The sequence below is a fragment of the Bombina bombina genome, chromosome 2 (genome assembly GCF_027579735.1).
Source record: "Bombina bombina isolate aBomBom1 chromosome 2, aBomBom1.pri, whole genome shotgun sequence".
NCBI lineage: Eukaryota > Metazoa > Chordata > Amphibia > Anura > Bombinatoridae > Bombina > Bombina bombina.
Window position 1 is genome coordinate 237,332,693 of NC_069500.1, and position 19,684 is coordinate 237,352,376.

General features: G+C 42.2%; 1 protein-coding gene across 1 annotated transcript in view; it reads right to left on the minus strand.

Moving 5' to 3' along the window:
* KIAA0825 (KIAA0825 ortholog) overlaps positions 1–19,684 on the minus strand; it is a 1,109,509-nt gene that overhangs the window by 1,070,837 nt on the left and 18,988 nt on the right. The gene's annotated exons all lie outside the window — the stretch shown is intronic.

Consider the following 19,684-nt stretch of genomic DNA (forward strand, 5'->3'; position numbering starts at 1 on the left):
GTCGCTGCCCTACATATCTGATCAACAGAAGCCTCGTTCTTGAAGGCCCATGTGGAAGCCACAGCCCTAGTGGAATGAGCTGTGATTCTTTCGGGAGGCTGCCGTCCGGCAGTCTCGTAAGCCAATCTGATGATGCTTTTAATCCAAAAAGAGAGAGAGGTAGAAGTTGCTTTTTGACCTCTCCTTTTACCGGAATAAACAACAAACAAGGAAGATGTTTGTCTAAAATCCTTTGTAGCTTCTAAATAGAATTTTAGAGCGCGAACAACATCCAAATTGTGCAACAAACGTTCCTTCTTTGAAACTGGTTTCGGACACAGAGAAGGTACGATAATCTCCTGGTTAATGTTTTTGTTAGAAACAACTTTTGGAAGAAAACCAGGTTTAGTACGTAAAACCACCTTATCTGCATGGAACACCAGATAAGGAGGAGAACACTGCAGAGCAGATAATTCTGAAACTCTTCTAGCAGAAGAAATTGCAACTAAAAACAAAACTTTCCAAGATAATAACTTAATATCAACGGAATGTAAGGGTTCAAACGGAACCCCCTGAAGAACTGAAAGAACTAAATTGAGACTCCAAGGGGGAGTCAAAGGTTTGTAAACAGGCTTAATTCTAACCAGAGCCTGAACAAAGGCTTGAACATCTGGCACAGCTGCCAGCTTTTTGTGAAGTAACACAGACAAGGCAGAAATCTGTCCCTTCAGGGAACTTGCAGATAATCCTTTTTCCAATCCTTCTTGAAGGAAGGATAGAATCTTAGGAATCTTAACCTTGTCCCAAGGGAATCCTTTAGATTCACACCAACAGATATATTTTTTCCAAATTTTGTGGTAAATCTTTCTAGTTACAGGCTTTCTGACCTGAACAAGAGTATCGATAACAGAATCTGAGAACCCTCGCTTCGATAAGATCAAGCGTTCAATCTCCAAGCAGTCAGCTGGAGTGAAACCAGGTTCGGATGTTCGAACGGACCCTGAACAAGAAGGTCTCGTCTCAAAGGTAGCTTCCAAGGTGGAGCCGATGACATATTCACCAGATCTGCATACCAAGTCCTGCGTGGCCACGCAGGAGCTATCAAGATCACCGACGCCCTCTCCTGATTGATCCTGGCTACCAGCCTGGGGATGAGAGGAAACGGCGGGAACACATAAGCTAGTTTGAAGGTCCAAGGTGCTACTAGTGCATCCACTAGAGCCGCCTTGGGATCCCTGGATCTGGACCCGTAGCAAGGAACTTTGAAGTTCTGACGAGAGGCCATCAGATCCATGTCTGGAATGCCCCACAGCTGAGTGACTTGGGCAAAGATTTCCGGATGGAGTTCCCACTCCCCCGGATGCAATGTCTGACGACTCAGAAAATCCGCTTCCCAATTTTCCACTCCTGGGATGTGGATAGCGGACAGGTGGCAGGAGTGAGACTCCGCCCATAGAATGATTTTGGTCACTTCTTCCATCGCTAGGGAACTCCTTGTTCCCCCCTGATGGTTGATGTACGCAACAGTTGTCATGTTGTCTGATTGAAACCGTATGAACTTGGCCCTCGCTAGCTGAGGCCAAGCCTTGAGAGCATTGAATATCGCTCTCAGTTCCAGAATATTTATCGGTAGAAGAGATTCTTCCCGAGACCAAAGACCCTGAGCTTTCAGGGATCCCCAGACCGCGCCCCAGCCCATCAGACTGGCGTCGGTCGTGACAATGACCCACTCTGGTCTGCGGAATGTCATCCCTTGTGACAGGTTGTCCAGGGACAGCCACCAACGGAGTGAGTCTCTGGTCCTCTGATTTACTTGTATCTTCGGAGACAAGTCTGTATAATCCCCATTCCACTGACTGAGCATGCACAGTTGTAATGGTCTTAGATGAATGCGCGCAAAAAGGAACTATGTCCATTGCCGCTACCATCAACCCGATCACTTCCATGCACTGAGCTATGGAAGGAAGAGGAACGGAATGAAGTATCCGACAAGAGTCTAGAAGCTTTGTTTTTCTGGCCTCTGTCAGAAATATCCTCATTTCTAAGGAGTCTATTATTGTTCCCAAGAAGGGAACCCTTGTTGACGGAGATAGAGAACTCTTTTCCACGTTCACTTTCCATCCGTGAGATCTGAGAAAGGCCAGGACTATGTCCGTGTGAGCCTTTGCTTGAGGAAGGGACGACGCTTGAATCAGAATGTCGTCCAAATAAGGTACTACAGCAATGCCCCTTGGTCTTAGCACAGCTAGAAGGGACCCTAGTACCTTTGTGAAAATCCTTGGAGCAGTGGCTAATCCGAAAGGAAGCGCCACGAACTGGTAATGCTTGTCCAGGAATGCGAACCTTAGGAACCGATGATGTTCCTTGTGGATAGGAATATGTAGATACGCATCCTTTAAATCCACCGTGGTCATGAATTGACCTTCCTGGATGGAAGGAAGAATAGTTCGAATGGTTTCCATCTTGAACGATGGAACCCTGAGAAACTTGTTTAAGATCTTGAGATCTAAGATTGGTCTGAACGTTCCCTCTTTTTTGGGAACTATGAACAGATTGGAGTAGAACCCCATCCCTTGTTCTCTTAATGGAACAGGATGAATCACTCCCATTTTTAACAGGTCTTCTACACAATGTAAGAATGCCTGTCTTTTTATGTGGTCTGAAGACAACTGAGACCTGTGGAACCTCCCCCTTGGGGGAAGCCCCTTGAATTCCAGAAGATAACCTTGGGAGACTATTTCTAGCGCCCAAGGATCCAGAACATCTCTTGCCCAAGCCTGAGCGAAGAGAGAGAGTCTGCCCCCCACCAGATCCGGTCCCGGATCGGGGGCCAACATTTCATGCTGTCTTGGTAGCAGTGGCAGGTTTCTTGGCCTGCTTTCCCTTGTTCCAGCCTTGCATTGGTCTCCAAGCTGGCTTGGCTTGAGAAGTATTACCCTCTTGCTTAGAGGACGTAGCACTTTGGGCTGGTCCGTTTCTACGAAAGGGACGAAAATTAGGTTTATTTTTTGCCTTGAAAGGCCGATCCTGAGGAAGGGCGTGGCCCTTACCCCCAGTGATATCAGAGATAATCTCTTTCAAGTCAGGGCCAAACAGCGTTTTCCCCTTGAAAGGAATGTTAAGTAGCTTGTTCTTGGAAGACGCATCAGCCGACCAAGATTTCAACCAAAGCGCTCTGCGCGCCACAATAGCAAACCCAGAATTCTTAGCCGCTAACCTAGCCAATTGCAAAGTGGCGTCTAGGGTAAAAGAATTAGCCAATTTGAGAGCATTGATTCTGTCCATAATCTCCTCATAAGGAGGAGAATCACTATCGACCGCCTTTATCAGCTCATCGAACCAGAAACATGCGGCTGTAGCGACAGGGACAACGCATGAAATTGGTTGTAGAAGGTAACCCTGCTGAACAAACATCTTTTTAAGCAAACCTTCTAATTTTTTATCCATAGGATCTTTGAAAGCACAACTATCCTCTATGGGTATAGTGGTGCGTTTGTTTAAAGTGGAAACCGCTCCCTCGACCTTGGGGACTGTCTGCCATAAGTCCTTTCTGGGGTCGACCATAGGAAACAATTTTTTAAATATGGGGGGAGGGACAAAAGGAATACCGGGCCTTTCCCATTCTTTATTAACAATGTCCGCCACCCGCTTGGGTATAGGAAAAGCTTCTGGGAGCCCCGGCACCTCTAGGAACTTGTCCATTTTACATAGTTTCTCTGGGATGACCAACTTGTCACAATCATCCAGAGTGGATAATACCTCCTTAAGCAGAATGCGGAGATGTTCCAACTTAAATTTAAATGTAATCACATCAGGTTCAGCATGTTGAGAAATGTTCCCTGAATCAGTAATTTCTCCCTCAGACAAAACCTCCCTGGCCCCATCAGACTGGGTTAGGGGCCCTTCAGAAACATTATTATCAGCGTCGTCATGCTCTTCAGTATCTAAAACAGAGCAGTCGCGCTTACGCTGATAAGTGTTCATTTTGGCTAAAATGTTTTTGACAGAATTATCCATTACAGCCGTTAATTGTTGCATAGTAAGGAGTATTGGCGCGCTAGATGTACTAGGGGCCTCCTGAGTGGGCAAGACTCGTGTAGACGAAGGAGGGAATGATGCAGTACCATGCTTACTCCCCTCACTTGAGGAATCATCTTGGGCATCATTGTCATTGTCACATAAATCATATTTATTTAAATGAATAGGAATTCTGGCTTCCCCACATTCAGAACACAGTCTATCTGGTAGTTCAGACATGTTAAACAGGCATAAACTTGATAACAAAGTACAAAAAACGTTTTAAAATAAAACCGTTACTGTCACTTTAAATTTTAAACTGAACACACTTTATTACTGCAATTGCGAAAAAACATGAAGGAATTGTTCAAAATTCACCAAATTTTCACCACAGTGTCTTAAAGCCTTAAAAGTATTGCACACCAAATTTGGAAGCTTTAACCCTTAAAATAACGGAACCGGAGCCGTTTTGAACTTTAACCCCTTTACAGTCCCTGGTATCTGCTTTGCTGAGACCCAACCAAGCCCAAAGGGGAATACGATACCAAATGACGCCTTCAGAAAGTCTTTTCTAAGTATCAGAGCTCCTCTCACATGCGACTGCATGCCATGCCTCTCAAAAACAAGTGCGCAACACCGGCACGAAAATGAGGCTCTGCCTATGCTTTGGGAAAGCCCCTAAAGAATAAGGTGTCTAAAACAGTGCCTGCCGATATTATTATATCAAAATACCCAAATAAAATGATTCCTCAAGGCTAAATATGTGTTAATAATGAATCGATTTAGCCCAGAAAAAGTCTACAGTCTTAATAAGCCCTTGTGAAGCCCTTATTTACGATCGTAATAAACATGGCTTACCGGATCCCATAGGGAAAATGACAGCTTCCAGCATTACATCGTCTTGTTAGAATGTGTCATACCTCAAGCAGCAAGAGACTGCTCACTGTTCCCCCAACTGAAGTTAATTGCTCTCAACAGTCCTGTGTGGAACAGCCATGGATTTTAGTGACGGTTGCTAAAATCATTTTCCTCATACAAACAGAAATCTTCATCTCTTTTCTGTTTCTGAGTAAATAGTACATACCAGCACTATTTCAAAATAACAAACTCTTGATTGAATAATAAAAACTACAGTTAAACACTAAAAAACTCTAAGCCATCTCCGTGGAGATGTTGCCTGTACAACGGCAAAGAGAATGACTGGGGTAGGCGGAGCCTAGGAGGGATCATGTGACCAGCTTTGCTGGGCTCTTTGCCATTTCCTGTTGGGGAAGAGAATATCCCACAAGTAAGGATGACGCCGTGGACCGGACACACCTATGTTGGAGAAAATTAGACTATTTCAACATGCTCGTTTACACATATTAGTCTGTGAAACTTGACAATCCAAAGCACATTTTTCACAGAAAACGACAACATTATCTTGATTTGATCCACTATTGTACCCAGCAGACCTCTCAACTGACCCATTTGAGAGGGACAGTCCCTAATTCTGAGCTTTGGTCTCGCTGTCTGAGACAGCCATATGTCCCTATTTGCAGAATTTCCCTTAGCCTGCCCACAGACTAACCAGAAACACCAAAATATCTCCAGACATGCCCACAATTCCACCCACTATCTTCTTGTGACCTTCCCCCTCCCAAGACGACTCCAACACACAAAACGGTGAAAGCCCATCTCAACCTCTTGGATATGTAAAACCTAGCCACAAATGTTGGGAGGTATGCCGCTATGTAATCAGCGGACCAGCAGCTTTCTCGGCTAATGTCCCTGAGCTACTATGTTTCAAAGATCTAATATTAAAGAAAAAGTCAAATGAAACACAATACCTAAATCTAATTCCCATGACCCCCTACATTTCCAATTGTCTAGGAATTAACAGTAGGGTGTTTAATACTGCAATTTTTATATGAAAATAATTATTGAAAAATATTTTTAATTATTTTAAATATAAATACTAAAATGTTCTATTTGCACCTGGAAAATAACATATAGAACTATAGAAATTGCAACATAACTTGGAGGACTATCTCAAATTAAGAGCTCAATCATTCTTTCCTCTATATATATATATGGTTTTTCATTCAGAAACTTGGGTCCCCTCAAAATAGTTCCAGAATGCCCTAATAGTCAATAAACCATGACCAATGAATCACCCAATCCACCTGGACTAATAAAACTCCATCTCATGTTCACCAAGATGTCATTCCTACATAAAAATGTGAAATATTTAAAAAAAAAAAAAAAAGAATAAAATAAAGAATTTGCAACTAAGTTATGCATATTCTTTTTGATAATTAAAAAGTGAGTAAAAATGTATAGTAAACACAAATCACATACAAACTAAGTAGAACATACTGCAAAATGTAAAAGCCACCAAAGCACATGAAAATGACATCTTTTTCCCACCCCGGTACTATTATACTTCTCTGGTTGCCCCTCAGTACCAAGCTTTTTTGTATGTTGATGCAGCAAACGGCACAGCCAATCACAAGTCATATTGCCCACAAAATGCAGATACAGCTCCCTGTACCTCTGCTTCAACAGCTGTTACATGTCTTTATAACAACCTTAAGTGGAGTTAAAATATACCATGTGAATGGTCACTTTTACTTTTAACAATATGTAATACTGTACATACTTTGTAATTAATATTAAAAGGGACAGTAAACACATTGAGATTTTTATATAAATTTTTAGTTTTGAGTAATGAAAAAGCTTTGCAATATACTTTCATTATTTATTTTTCCCATTTTCATGCAAATTAGCTCTGAAAAAGTAAATTTATACTTACCTGAAAAATTAATTTCTTCTATGGTACGGCGAGTCCACGGATTCATCCTTTACTTGTGGGATATTATCCTCCTGCTAACAGGAAGTGGCAAAGAGCACCACAGCAGAGCTGTCTATATAGCTCCTCCCTTAGCTCCACCCCCCAGTAATTTGACCGAGGGTACAGGAAGAAAAAGGAGAAACTAAAAGGCGCAGAGGTGACTGAAGTTTAAAATCAAAAAATATAATCCGTCTTAAAATGACAGGGCGGGCCGTGGAAAAAGCTTTGCAATACACAGGCTTGATTCTAACTAAAGCCTGACAGAACGACTGAACGTCTGGCACATCTGCCAGACGCTTGTGCAGTAAAATTGACAAAGCATATCTGTCCCTTTAGGGAACTAGCTGATAACCCCTTCTCCAATCCTTCTTGGAGAAAGGACAAAATCCTAGGAATCCTGATCTTACTCCATGAGTAGCCTTTGGATTCGCACCAATAAAGATATTTACGCCATATCTTATGATAAATTTTCCTAGTGACAGGCTTTCGAGCCTGAATCAAGGTATCTATGACCGACTCAGAGAATCCCCACTTGGATAAAATCAAGCATTCAATCTCCAGGCAGTCAGCTGCCGAGAAACTAGATTTGGATGCTGGAACGGACCTTGAATCAGAAGGTCCTGTCTCAGTGGCAGAGTCCATGGTGGAAGAGATGACATCTCCACCAGGTCTGCATACCAAGTCCTGTGTGGCCACGCAGGTGCTATCAAAATCACCGAAGCTCTCTCCTGTTTGATTCTGGCAATTAAACGAGGAAGGAGAGGAAATGGTGGAAACACATAAGCCAGGTTGAACGACCAGGGTACTGCTAGAGCATCTATCAGTACTGCTTGAGGATCCCTTGATCTGGACCCGTAACAAGGAAGTTTGGCGTTCTGACGAGACGCCAACAGATCCAATTCCGGTGTGCCCCATTGCTGAATCAATTGTGCAAACACCTCCGGATGGAGTTCCCACTCCCCAGGATGAAAAGTCTGACGACTTAGAAAATCCACTTCCCAGTTCTCCACTCCTGGGATATAGATTGCTGATAGATGGCAAGAGTGGGTCTCTGCCCATCGAATTATTTTGGTAACCTCTATCATCGCTAGAGAACTCTTTGTTCCCCCCTGATGATTGATATATGCTACAGTCGTGATATTGTCCGACTGGAATCTTATGAATCTGGCTGAAGCCAGCTGAGGCCACGCCTGAAGCGCGTTGAATATCGCTCTCAGTTCTAGAATATTGATCGGGAGGAGAGCCTCCTCCTGAGTCCACACACCCTGTGCTTTCAAGGAATTCCAGACTGCACCCCAGCCCAAAAGGCTGGCGTCCGTCTTCACTATGACCCATGCTGGCCTGCGGAAACACATTCCCTGGGACAGATGATCCTGTGACAACCACCAAAGAAGAGAGTCTCTGGTCTCTTGATCCAGATTTATCTGAGGAGATAAATCTGCATAATCCCCATTCCACTGTTTGAGCATGCAAAGTTGCAGTGGTCTGAGATGCAAGCGAGCAAACGGAACTATGTCCATTGCCGCTACCATTAGTCCGATTACCTCCATACACTGAGCCACTGACGGCCGAGGAATGGAATGAAGAGCTCGGCAGGTGGTTAAAATCTTTGATTTCCTGACCTCCGTCAGAAAAATGTTCATGTCCACCGAATCTATCACAGTTCCCAGGAATAGAACTCTTGTGAGAGGGATAAGTGAACTCTTTTTTACGTTCACCTTCCACCCGTGAGATCTTAGAAAAGCCAACACGATGTCCGTGTGCAATTTGGCTAGTTGGTAAGTTGACGCCTGAATTAAGATATCGTCCAGATAAGGCGCCACTGCTATGCCCCGCGGCCTTAGAACCGCCAAAAGGGACCCTAGCAATTTTGTGAAAATTCTGGGAGCTGTGGCCAACCTGAAGGGAAGAGCCCCAAACTGGTAATGTTTGTCCAGGAAGGCGAACCTGAGAAACTGGTGATGATCTTTGTGGATAGGGATGTGTAGATACGCATCCTTTAAGTCCACGGTGGTCATATATTGACCCTCCTGGATCAATAGTAAAATAGTCCGAATGGTCTCCATCTTGAAGGATGGGACTCTGAGGAATTTGTTTAGGACCTTGAGATCTAAAATTGGTCTGAAGGTTCCCTATTTTTTGGGAACCCCAAACAGATTGGAGTAAAACACCTGCTCCTGTTCTGTTTTCGGAACAGGGCAGATCACTCCCATGGTATATAGGTCTTCTACACAGTGTAAGAACGCCTCTCTTTTTGTCTGGTTTACAGACAATTGAGAAAGATGGAATCTCCCACTTGGAGGAGAATCTTTGAAATCTAGAAGATACCCCTGGGTTACGATTTCTAACGCCCAGGAGTCCTGAATGTCTCTTGCCCAAGCCTGAGCAAAGAGAGAAAGTCTGCCCCCAACTAGATCCGGTCCCGGATCGGGGGCTACCCCTTCATGCTGTCTTGGTGGCAGCAGCAGGCTTCTTGGCCTGTTTACCTTTGTTCCAAGTCTGATTAGGTCTCCAGACCGACTTGGATTGAGCAAAATTCCCCTCTTGTTTTGCAGCAGAGGTAGAGGGACCACCTTTGAAGTTTCTAAAGGAACGAAAATTATTTTGTTTGGTCCTCATCTTATTTGTCTTATCCTGAGGAAGGGCATGGCCTTATCCTCCAGTGATGTCTGAAATGATCCCTTTCAGTTCAGGCCCGAATAGGGTCTTACCTTTGAAAGGGATGGCTAAAAGCTTAGATTTTGATGACACATCAGCAGACCAGGACTTAAGCCATAACGCTCTACGCGCTAAAATGGCAAAACCTGAATTTTTAGCCGCTAATTTAGCCAGTTGAAAAGCGGCATCTGTAATGAAAGAATTAGCTAGCTTGAGAGCCCTAATTCTATCCAGAATATCATCCAATGGGGTCTCAACCTGAAGAGCCTCCTCCAGAGCCTCGAACCAAAAAGCAGCTGCAGTAGTTACAGGAAAAATGGAGTTAAAGCTTCGATTTGGCCCAACACTTCCACAAGGGCCCACCAAAGTTGAAGCTTGCTGGTTGCTCTGCAATTACAACTGTGCAACTGAGGCGCGAAAATAGGCCCGCCCATCTCACTCAATGTTTTTACAGCCTAAAGGAACCGCACCAGAGCGGTTCCAAACTAGCCATGTGGGTTCTGAAACCAAAACCAGAAGCCAAGTGTACCCTCAATAAAGTCACAAATAAATGTTATTGAAATAATCTCTTTTAGTTCCCAAAAACGTTATCAGCACTCCCAGTTCACAAAATGTTTGCCCACAAACATTCAAATTCAGTGTCAACCATTTTTTTTATATTAGCCCCTTATGCAAGCTTAGTAATACCCCTCTATATCTTTTAGGATTACTGCTTACCCTCTCCCTCATGGGGATACTGTCAGCCAATTCTGAAATACCACAGTCTCTCCAGAAAAAAATGACTGAACATACCTCACTACTTATATCATGAAAGGGTTCCTCACACTGAAGTTTCTTGTACTCCTTAGCCATTCTGTGAGAACTGCTCTGGATCTTAGTGACAAATGCTAAGATCATCAGCCTCCAGGCAGATGTCTTCATCCATCTGCTGCCTGAGAGTTAATAGTACACACCGGTACCATTTAAAATAAAAAACTCTTGCTTGAAGAAATAAAAAACTAATAATTTTATCACCTCTTTCACTTTACCCTTCCTAGTACTTAGAGTAGGCAAAGAGAATGACTGGGGGTGGAGCTAAGGGAAGAGCTATATAGACAGCTCTGTTGTGGTGCTCTTTGCCACTTCCTGTTAGCAGGAGGATAATATCCCACAAGTAAAGGATGAATCCGTGGACTCGTCGTACCATATAGAAGAAAATGAGCAGTTTCTAATTCTCAGAACATGACAAGCACCCTGCTGACTTCCCAAGACTAACTCTGTTATATACCTTTGCACGGATGGGCTTTATACTAACTTTATGACCATGGCTAACCTTGTTGTCTGTAGACTAAAGTACAGATTGGCTCTTGGCAAATGGTGGGTGGAGTTTGGCTGATATGTTATTCTATAGCAACCAACAGAAATGTCTTGTAATTACACGGTAGTTACTGTCCTTTTAATGCCTACTGTCTTTTATATTTCTATGCTAAATACAGTCAAATAATAACCTTGAAGGTCCCCACGTATCAGAGGTTCACGTTTGCTTTATTGTTAAATATGTCCCTGGAGCAGCAGCTAATAAAATTAACTGCAAACACATGAAAGTGCATATTTTATCCTTATTCCAAGGTCATGACCTGTTTCCAAAAATAAGTACATCATAAAAAAATGAATCACAGTATATTGTGCTGATATTCTTTGGTCCATATTCTTATCAGTCTCTTGCACATAGGTGAGGATAGAATGATAAGAAAAAAAACTTGAAAACATAGCATATTTACATCCCTATGAGGAACTCAGTGTTAAAATAGCAACCTCTTCTGTGCAAATTTAAAATGACTATTTTAGAAACAGAAATCACTCAACAGAAGTTTGATTATATCATACAGACTGCAGATCCTGTTTAGGACTCTCTTGTAGCCGGGGAAAGAAAAAAAAACATTTTGTAAACATGACAGCTTAGTTTGCATATATGTATTCCTCTAAGACGTCTATGTCATTTTTTCAGTTATCTTGTCAAAACAATTTATTTGCTTCCTTCAGATTTGCATGATCTACTTAGACTATGAAAATCAAACTGTACACATTCTGTTTGGCAAATCATCATTTCAAATAACCAATAATAGTTATTCTGGAATCCTAACTACATCAGCTGTGTGCTGGGTTTATGAAACTGGAGGAAAAGGATTGGTATATTAACAAGGCATAAATACTCAAATTACAATGAATGTATCATTGTTGTGATATGAAGTATCCAGTAAAAATTACATCTGCATAAAAAGATTAAGATCATAATAACTCAATCAGTAACAGTAATTGTATATAACAACTCATACCAGGCATGTCTCCTTGTTAAATAAAAATATTAATATAGGGAATAACAACCCCCAAAAGCATTCAAGATTAGAGGTTGTCATTTTTACACTAGAATGTTCCTATTAATGTACATAAAGGCTTTTTCCTACACATAAACATTTTATGTGTAGGAAAAGACCTTTATGTAAATGAATAGGAACAGTCTAGTGTAAAAATGACAACCTCTAATTTGTAATTGCATTAAAGGGTCAGTAAACTTTCATGATTCAGATAGAAATTCATGTTTTTAAAATAAATATATAAATTACATTTCACTAGCACTCCATGGCAGCAAGGTTTGCAAAAGATACGTGCACTCTCCTGAGGTCCTATGAGTTTATCAAGGTTTAATCTTCAACTATAATACCAAGAGAACAAGATAAATTTGATAAAAAGAAGTAAATTGGATTTTTATTTTTAAACTCCATGCTCTGTTTAAGCCATTCAAGTTTATGTTTGGCCTTTTTAATTGCATACCAGCCCCAGAACCTCAATAAAGGGGTTAGTGGGAAATAAAACCCATTCATTATTCCGATGCAGCATACAATATGTAAATTAATGCTATACACACATATTATATATATATATATATATATATATATATATACACACACACAGAGAGAAATGCACTCACAGGAACGAACAACCAGCTCAATACCATTGTTAGCCTGTTCTATGGCAATTTACCACCTGGGTGCAACTTCTTTTAGCCCAGCAATGCTTTTCACAGAGTAGAACTTTCCTGTAGTATATCAGTCTGATCCCGCCTATTACGGTCAGTCCAGCACCGAAATACTAGGCAATTCCTCTCTGAACAAGTAACAAAGCAACCCCAGACGATCGTTTCGGCCTTCATTGGGCCTCGTCAGTGAGGTGTAGCAGTATTCCTCTAAGCACACTGAGCAAGGAGTCCACGTCTGGTTTCCACTTTTTTCCCATAGGGAAACTAAATACACACAGAAAGAAATGCACTCACAGGAACGAACAACCAGTTCAATACTATTGTTAGCCTGTTCTATGGCGATTTACCACCTGGGTGCAACTTCTTTTAGCCCAGCAATGCTTTTCACAGAGTAGAACTTTCCTGTAGTATATCAGTCTGATCCCGCCTATTACGGTCAGTCCAGCACCGAAATACCAGGCACTTCCTCTCTGAACAAGGAACAAAGCAACCCCAGAAGCATTGCTGGGCTAAAAGAAGTTGCACCCAGGTGGTAAATCGCCATAGAACAGGCTAACAATGGTATTGAGCTGGTTGTTCGTTCCTGTGAGTGCATTTCTCTCTGTATATATATATATATATATATATATATATATATATATATATATATATATATATATATATATATATATATATATATATATATATATATATATATATATATATATATATATATATATATATACACACAGGGAGTGCAGAATTATTAGGCAAGTTGTATTTTTGAGGATTAATTTTATTATTGAACAACAACCATGTTCTCAATGATCCCAAAAAACTCATTAATATCAAAGCTGAATAGTTTTGGAAGTAGTTTTTAGTTTGTTTTTAGTTATAGCTATTTTAGGGGGATATCTGTGTGTGCAGGTGACTATTACTGTGCATAATTATTAGGCAACTTAACAAAAAACAAATATATACCCATTTCAATTATTTATTTTTACCAGTGAAACCAATATAACATCTCAACATTCACAAATATACATTTCTGACATTCAAAAACAAAAACAAATCAGTGACCAATATAGCCACCTTTCTTTGCAAGGACACTCAAAAGCCTGCCATCCATGGATTCTGTCAGTGTTTTTATCTGTTCACCATCAACATTGCGTGCAGCAGCAACCACAGCCTCCCAGACACTGTTCAGAGAGGTGTACTGTTTTCCCTCCTTGTAAATCTCACATTTGATGATGGACCACAGGTTCTCAATGGGGTTCAGATCAGGTGAACAAGGAGGCCATGTCATTAGATTTTCTTCTTTTATACCCTTTCTTGCCAGCCACGCTGTGGAGTACTTGGACGCGTGTGATGGAGCATTGTCTTGCATGAAAATCATGTTTTTCTTGAAGGATGCAGACTTCTTCCTGTACCACTGCTTGAAGAAGGTGTCTTCCAGAAACTGGCAGTAGGACTGGGAGTTGAGCTTGACTCCATCCTCAACCCGAAAAGGCCCCACAAGCTCATCTTTGATGATACCAGCCCAAACCAGTACTCCACCTCCACCTTGATGGCGTCTGAGTCGGACTGGAGCTCTCTGCCCTTTACCAATCCAGCCACCGGCCCATCCATCTGGCCCATCAAGACTCACTCTCATTTCATCAGTCCATAAAACCTTAGAAAAATCAGTCTTGAGATATTTCTTGGCCCAGTCTTGACTTTTCAGCTTGTGTGTCTTGTTCAGTGGTGGTCGTCTTTCAGCCTTTCTTACCTTGGCCATGTCTCTGAGTATTGCACACCTTGTGCTTTTGGGCACTCCAGTGATGTTGCAGCTCTGAAATATGGCCAAACTGGTGGCAAGTGGCATCTTGGCAGCTGCACGCTTGACTTTTCTCAGTTCATGGGCAGTTGTTTTGCGCCTTGGTTTTACCACACGCTTCTTGCGACCCTGTTGACTATTTTGAATGAAACGCTTGATTGTTCGATGATCACGCTTCAGAAGCTTTGCAATTTTAAGAGTGCTGCATCCCTCTGCAAGATATCTCACTATTTTTGACTTTTCTGAGCCTGTCAAGTCCTTCTTTTGACCCATTTTGCCAAAGGAAAGGAAGTTGCCTAATAATTATGCACACCTGATATAGGGTGTTGATGTCATTAGACCACACCCCTTCTCATTACAGAGATGCACATCACCTAATATGCTTAATTGGTAGTAGGCTTTCGAGCCTATACAGCTTGGAGTAAGACAACATGCATAAAGAGGATGATGTGGTCAAAATACTCATTTGCCTAATAATTCTGCACTCCCTGTATATATATATATATATATATATATATATATATATATATATATATATATATATATATATATATATATATATATATATATATATACACACATATATATACACACACATACACCCCCATCTATATAAATGCAGTGAGTGCAGACAAATGATTTCTTAATATAATAGATATAATTTACACACACAAACGCTCACATAAAAAACAGAATTTATGCTTACCTGATAAATTACTTTCTCCAACGGTGTGTCCGGTCCACGGCGTCATCCTTACTTGTGGGATATTCTCTTCCCCAACAGGAAATGGCAAAGAGTCCCAGCAAAGCTGGTCACATGATCCCTCCTAGGCTCCGCCTACCCCAGTCATTCTCTTTGCCGTTGCACAGGCAACATCTCCACGGAGATGGTTAAGAGTTTTTTGGTGTTTAAATGTAGTTTTTATTCTTCAATCAAGTGTTTGTTATTTTAAAATAGTGCTGGTATGTACTATTTACTCTGAAACAGAAAAGAGATGAAGATTTCTGTTTGTAAGAGGAAGATGATTTTAGCAGACGTTACTAAAATCGATTGCTGTTTCCACACAGGACTGTTGAGATGAAGTAACTTCAGTTGGAGGAAACAGTTGGCAGACTTTTCTGCTTTTCTGCTTGAGGTATGACTGGCCATATTTCTAACAAGACTATGTAATGCTGGAAGGCTGTCATTTCCCCTTATGGGGACCGGTAAGCCATTTTCTTAGATTAAGTAAAAGAATAAAGGGCTTCATAAGGGCTTAAAAAACTGGTAGACATTTTTCTGGGCTAAAACGATTACTTTGCTAAGCATATTTTGCAGATTCTAACTCTTAATAGTTATTATAATCTTGGGGATTGTTTGTTTCACATGATCCCTCCTAGGCTCCGCCTACCCCAGTCATTCGACCGACGGACAGGAGGAAATATGCATAGGAGAAATCATATGATACCGTGGTGACTGTAGTTAGAGAAAATAATTCATCAGACCTGATTAAAAAAACCAGGGCGGGCCGTGGACCGGACACACCGTTGGAGAAAGTAATTTATCAGGTAAGCATAAATTCTGTTTTCTCCAACATAGGTGTGTCCGGTCCACGGCGTCATCCTTACTTGTGGGAACCAATACCAAAGCTTCAGGACACGGATGAAGGGAGGGAGCAAATCAGGTCACCTAAACGGAAGGCACCACAGTTTGCAAAACCTTTCTCCCAAAAATAGCCTCCGAAGAAGCAAAAGTATCAAATTTGTAAAATTTGGCAAAAGTGTGCAGTGAAGACCAAGTCGCTGCCTTACATATCTGATCAACAGAAGCCTCGTTCTTGAAGGCCCATGTGGAAGCCACAGCCCTAGTAGAGTGAGCTGTGATTCTTTCAGGAGGCTGCCGTCCGGCAGTCTCATAAGCCAATCGGATAATGCTTCTAAGCCAAAAGGAAAGAGAGGTAGAAGTCGCTTTTTGACCTCTCCTTTTACCAGAATAAACCACAAACAAGGAAGATGTTTGTCTGAAATCTTTAGTAGCCTCTAAATAGAACTTTAGAGCACGGACTACGTCCAAATTGTGTAACAAACGTTCCTTCTTTGAAGCTGGATTCGGACACAAAGAAGGAACAACTATCTCCTGGTTAATATTTTTGTTAGAAACAACTTTAGGAAGAAAACCAGGCTTAGTACGCAAAACCACCTTATCTGCGTGGAACACCAGATAAGGAGGAGAACACTGCAGAGCAGATAACTCTGAAACTCTTCTAGCAGAAGAAATTGCAACCAAAAACAAAACTTTCCAAGATAATAACTTAATATCTACGGAATGTAAGGGTTCAAACGGAACCCCTTGAAGAACTGAAAGAACTAAATTTAGACTCCAGGGAGGAGTCAAAGGTCTGTAAACAGGCTTGATCCTAACCAGAGCCTGAACAAATGCTTGAACATCTGGCACAGCTGCCAGTCTTTTGTGAAGTAAAACAGATAAAGCAGAGATCTGTCCCTTCAGAGAACTTGCAGATAATCCTTTCTCCAAACCTTCTTGTAGAAAGGAAAGAATCTTAGGAATTTTTATCTTGTTCCAAGGGAATCCTTTAGATTCACACCAATAGATATATTTTTTCCATATTTTATGGTAAATTTTTCTAGTTACAGGCTTTCTAGCTTGAATCAGAGTATCTATTACAGAATCTGAAAACCCACGCTTTGATAAAATTAAGCGTTCAATCTCCAAGCCGTCAGTTGGAGGGAAGCCAGATTCGGATGTTCGAATGGACCTTGAACAAGAAGGTCCTGTCTCAAAGGTAGCTTCCATGGTGGAGCCGATGACATATTCACCAGGTCTGCATACCAAGTCCTGCGTGGCCACGCAGGAGCTATCAAGATTACCAAAGCCCTCTCCTGATTGATCCTGGCTACCAGCCTGGGAATGAGAGGAAAAGGTGGGAACACATAAGCTAGGTTGAAGGTCCAAGGCGCTACTAGTGCATCCACTAGAGTCGCCTTGGGATCCCTGGATCTGGACCCGTAGCAAGGAACCTTGAAGTTCTGACGAGACGCCATCAGATCCATGTCTGGAATGCCCCATAATTGAGTTATTTGGGCAAAGATTTCCGGATGGAGTACCCACTCCCCCGGATGGAATGTCTGACGACTCAGAAAATCCGCTTCCCAATTTTCCACTCCTGGGATGTGGATTGCAGACAAGTGGCAGGAGTGATCCTCTGCCCAATGAATTATTTTGGTCACTTCTTCCATCGCCAGGGAACTCCTTGTTCCCCCCTGATGATTGATTGAACAGTCGTCATGTTGTCTGATTGAAACCTTATGAATTTGGCCTTTGCTAGTTGAGGCCAAGCTTTGAGAGCATTGAATATCGCTCTCAGTTCCAGAATGTTTATCGGGAGAAGAGATTCTTCCCGAGACCATAGACCCTGAGCTTTCAGGGGTTCCCAGACCGTGCCCCAGCCCACCAGGCTGGCGTCGGTCGTGACAATGACCCACTCTGGTCTGCGGAAGCTCATTCCCTGTGACAGATTGTCCAGGGTCAGCCACCAACGGAGTGAATCTCTGGTCTTTTGATCTACTTGAATCGTCGGAGACAAGTCTGTATAATCCCCATTCCACTGTCTGAGCATGCACAGTTGTAATGGTCTTAGATGAATTCGTGCAAAAGGAACTATGTCCATTGCAGCAACCATCAATCCTATTACTTCCATGCACTGCGCTATGGAAGGACGAAGAACAGAATGAAGTACTTGACAAGAGCTTAGAATCTTTGATTTTCTGACCTCTGTCAGAAAAATCCTCATTTCTAAGGAATCTATTATCGTTCCCAAGAAGGGAACTCTTGTCGACGGGGACAGAGAACTTTTTTCTTTGTTCACCTTCCATCCGTGAGATCTGAGAAAGGCTAGGACGATGTCCGTATGAGCCTTTGCTTTTGACAGAGACGACGCTTGAATCAGGATGTCGTCCAAGTAAGGTACTACTGCAATGCCCCTTGGTCTTAGAACCGCTAGAAGGGACCCTAGTACCTTTGTGAAAATCCTTGGAGCAGTGGCTAATCCGAATGGAAGTGCCACAAACTGGTAATGCTTGTCCAGAAAAGCGAACCTTAGGAACTGATGATGTTCCTTGTGGATAGGAATATGTAGGTACGCATCCTTTAAATCCACGGTGGTCATAAATTGACCTTCCTGGATGGTGGGAAGGATCGTTCGAATGGTTTCCATTTTGAACGATGGAACCCTGAGAAATTTGTTTAGGATCTTGAGATCTAAAATTGGTCTGAATGTTCCCTCTTTTTTGGGAACTATGAACAGGTTGGAATAAAAACCCATCCCTTGTTCTCTTATTGGAACTGGATGAATCACTCCCATCTTTAACAGGTCTTCTACACAATGTAAGAATGCCTGTCTTTTTATTTGGTTTGAAGATAATTGAGACCTGTGGAACCTTCCCCTTGGGGGTAGTTCCTTGAATTCCAGGAGATAACCTTGAGAAACTATTTCTAGCGCCCAAGGATCCTGAACATCTCTTGCCCAAGCCTGAGCAAAGAGAGAAAGTCTGCCCCCCACCAGATCCGGTCCCGGATCGGGGGCCATCCCTTCATGCTGTTTTGGTAGCAGTGGTAGGCTTCTTGGCCTGCTTTCCCTTGTTCCAGCCTTGCATCGGTCTCCAGGCTGGTTTGGGTTGTGAAGTATTACCCTCTTGCTTAGAGGATGTAGAGTTAGAGGCTGGTCCGTTTCTGCGAAAGGGACGAAAATTTGGCTTATTTTTAGCCTTAAAAGACCTATCCTGAGGGAGGGCGTGGCCCTTTCCCCCGGTGATGTCTGAAATAATCTCTTTCAAATCAGGCCCAAATAGTGTTTTACCCTTGAAAGGGATGTTAAGCAATTTTGTCTTGGAAGACACATCCGCTGACCAAGACTTTAGCCAAAGCGCTCTGCGCGCCACGATAGCAAACCCTGAATTTTTCGCCGCTAATCTAGCTAATTGCAAAGCGGCATCTAAAATAAAAGAGTTAGCCAATTTAAGTGCTTGAACTCTGTCCATAACCTCCTCATACGAAGATTCTTTATTGAGCGACTTTTCTAGTTCCTCGAACCAGAAACACGCTGCCGTAGTGACAGGAACAATGCATGAAATTGGTTGTAGAAGGTAACCTTGCTGAACAAACATCTTTTTTAGCAAACCCTCTAATTTTTTATCCATAGGATCTTTGAAAGCACAACTATCTTCGATAGGAATAGTAGTGCGTTTGTTTTAGAGTAGAAACCGCCCCCTCGACCTTGGGGACTGTCTGCCATAAGTCCTTTCTGGGGTCGACTATAGGAAATAATTTCTTAAATATAGGGGGGGGAACAAAAGGTATGCCGGGCCTTTCCCACTCTTTATTTACTAT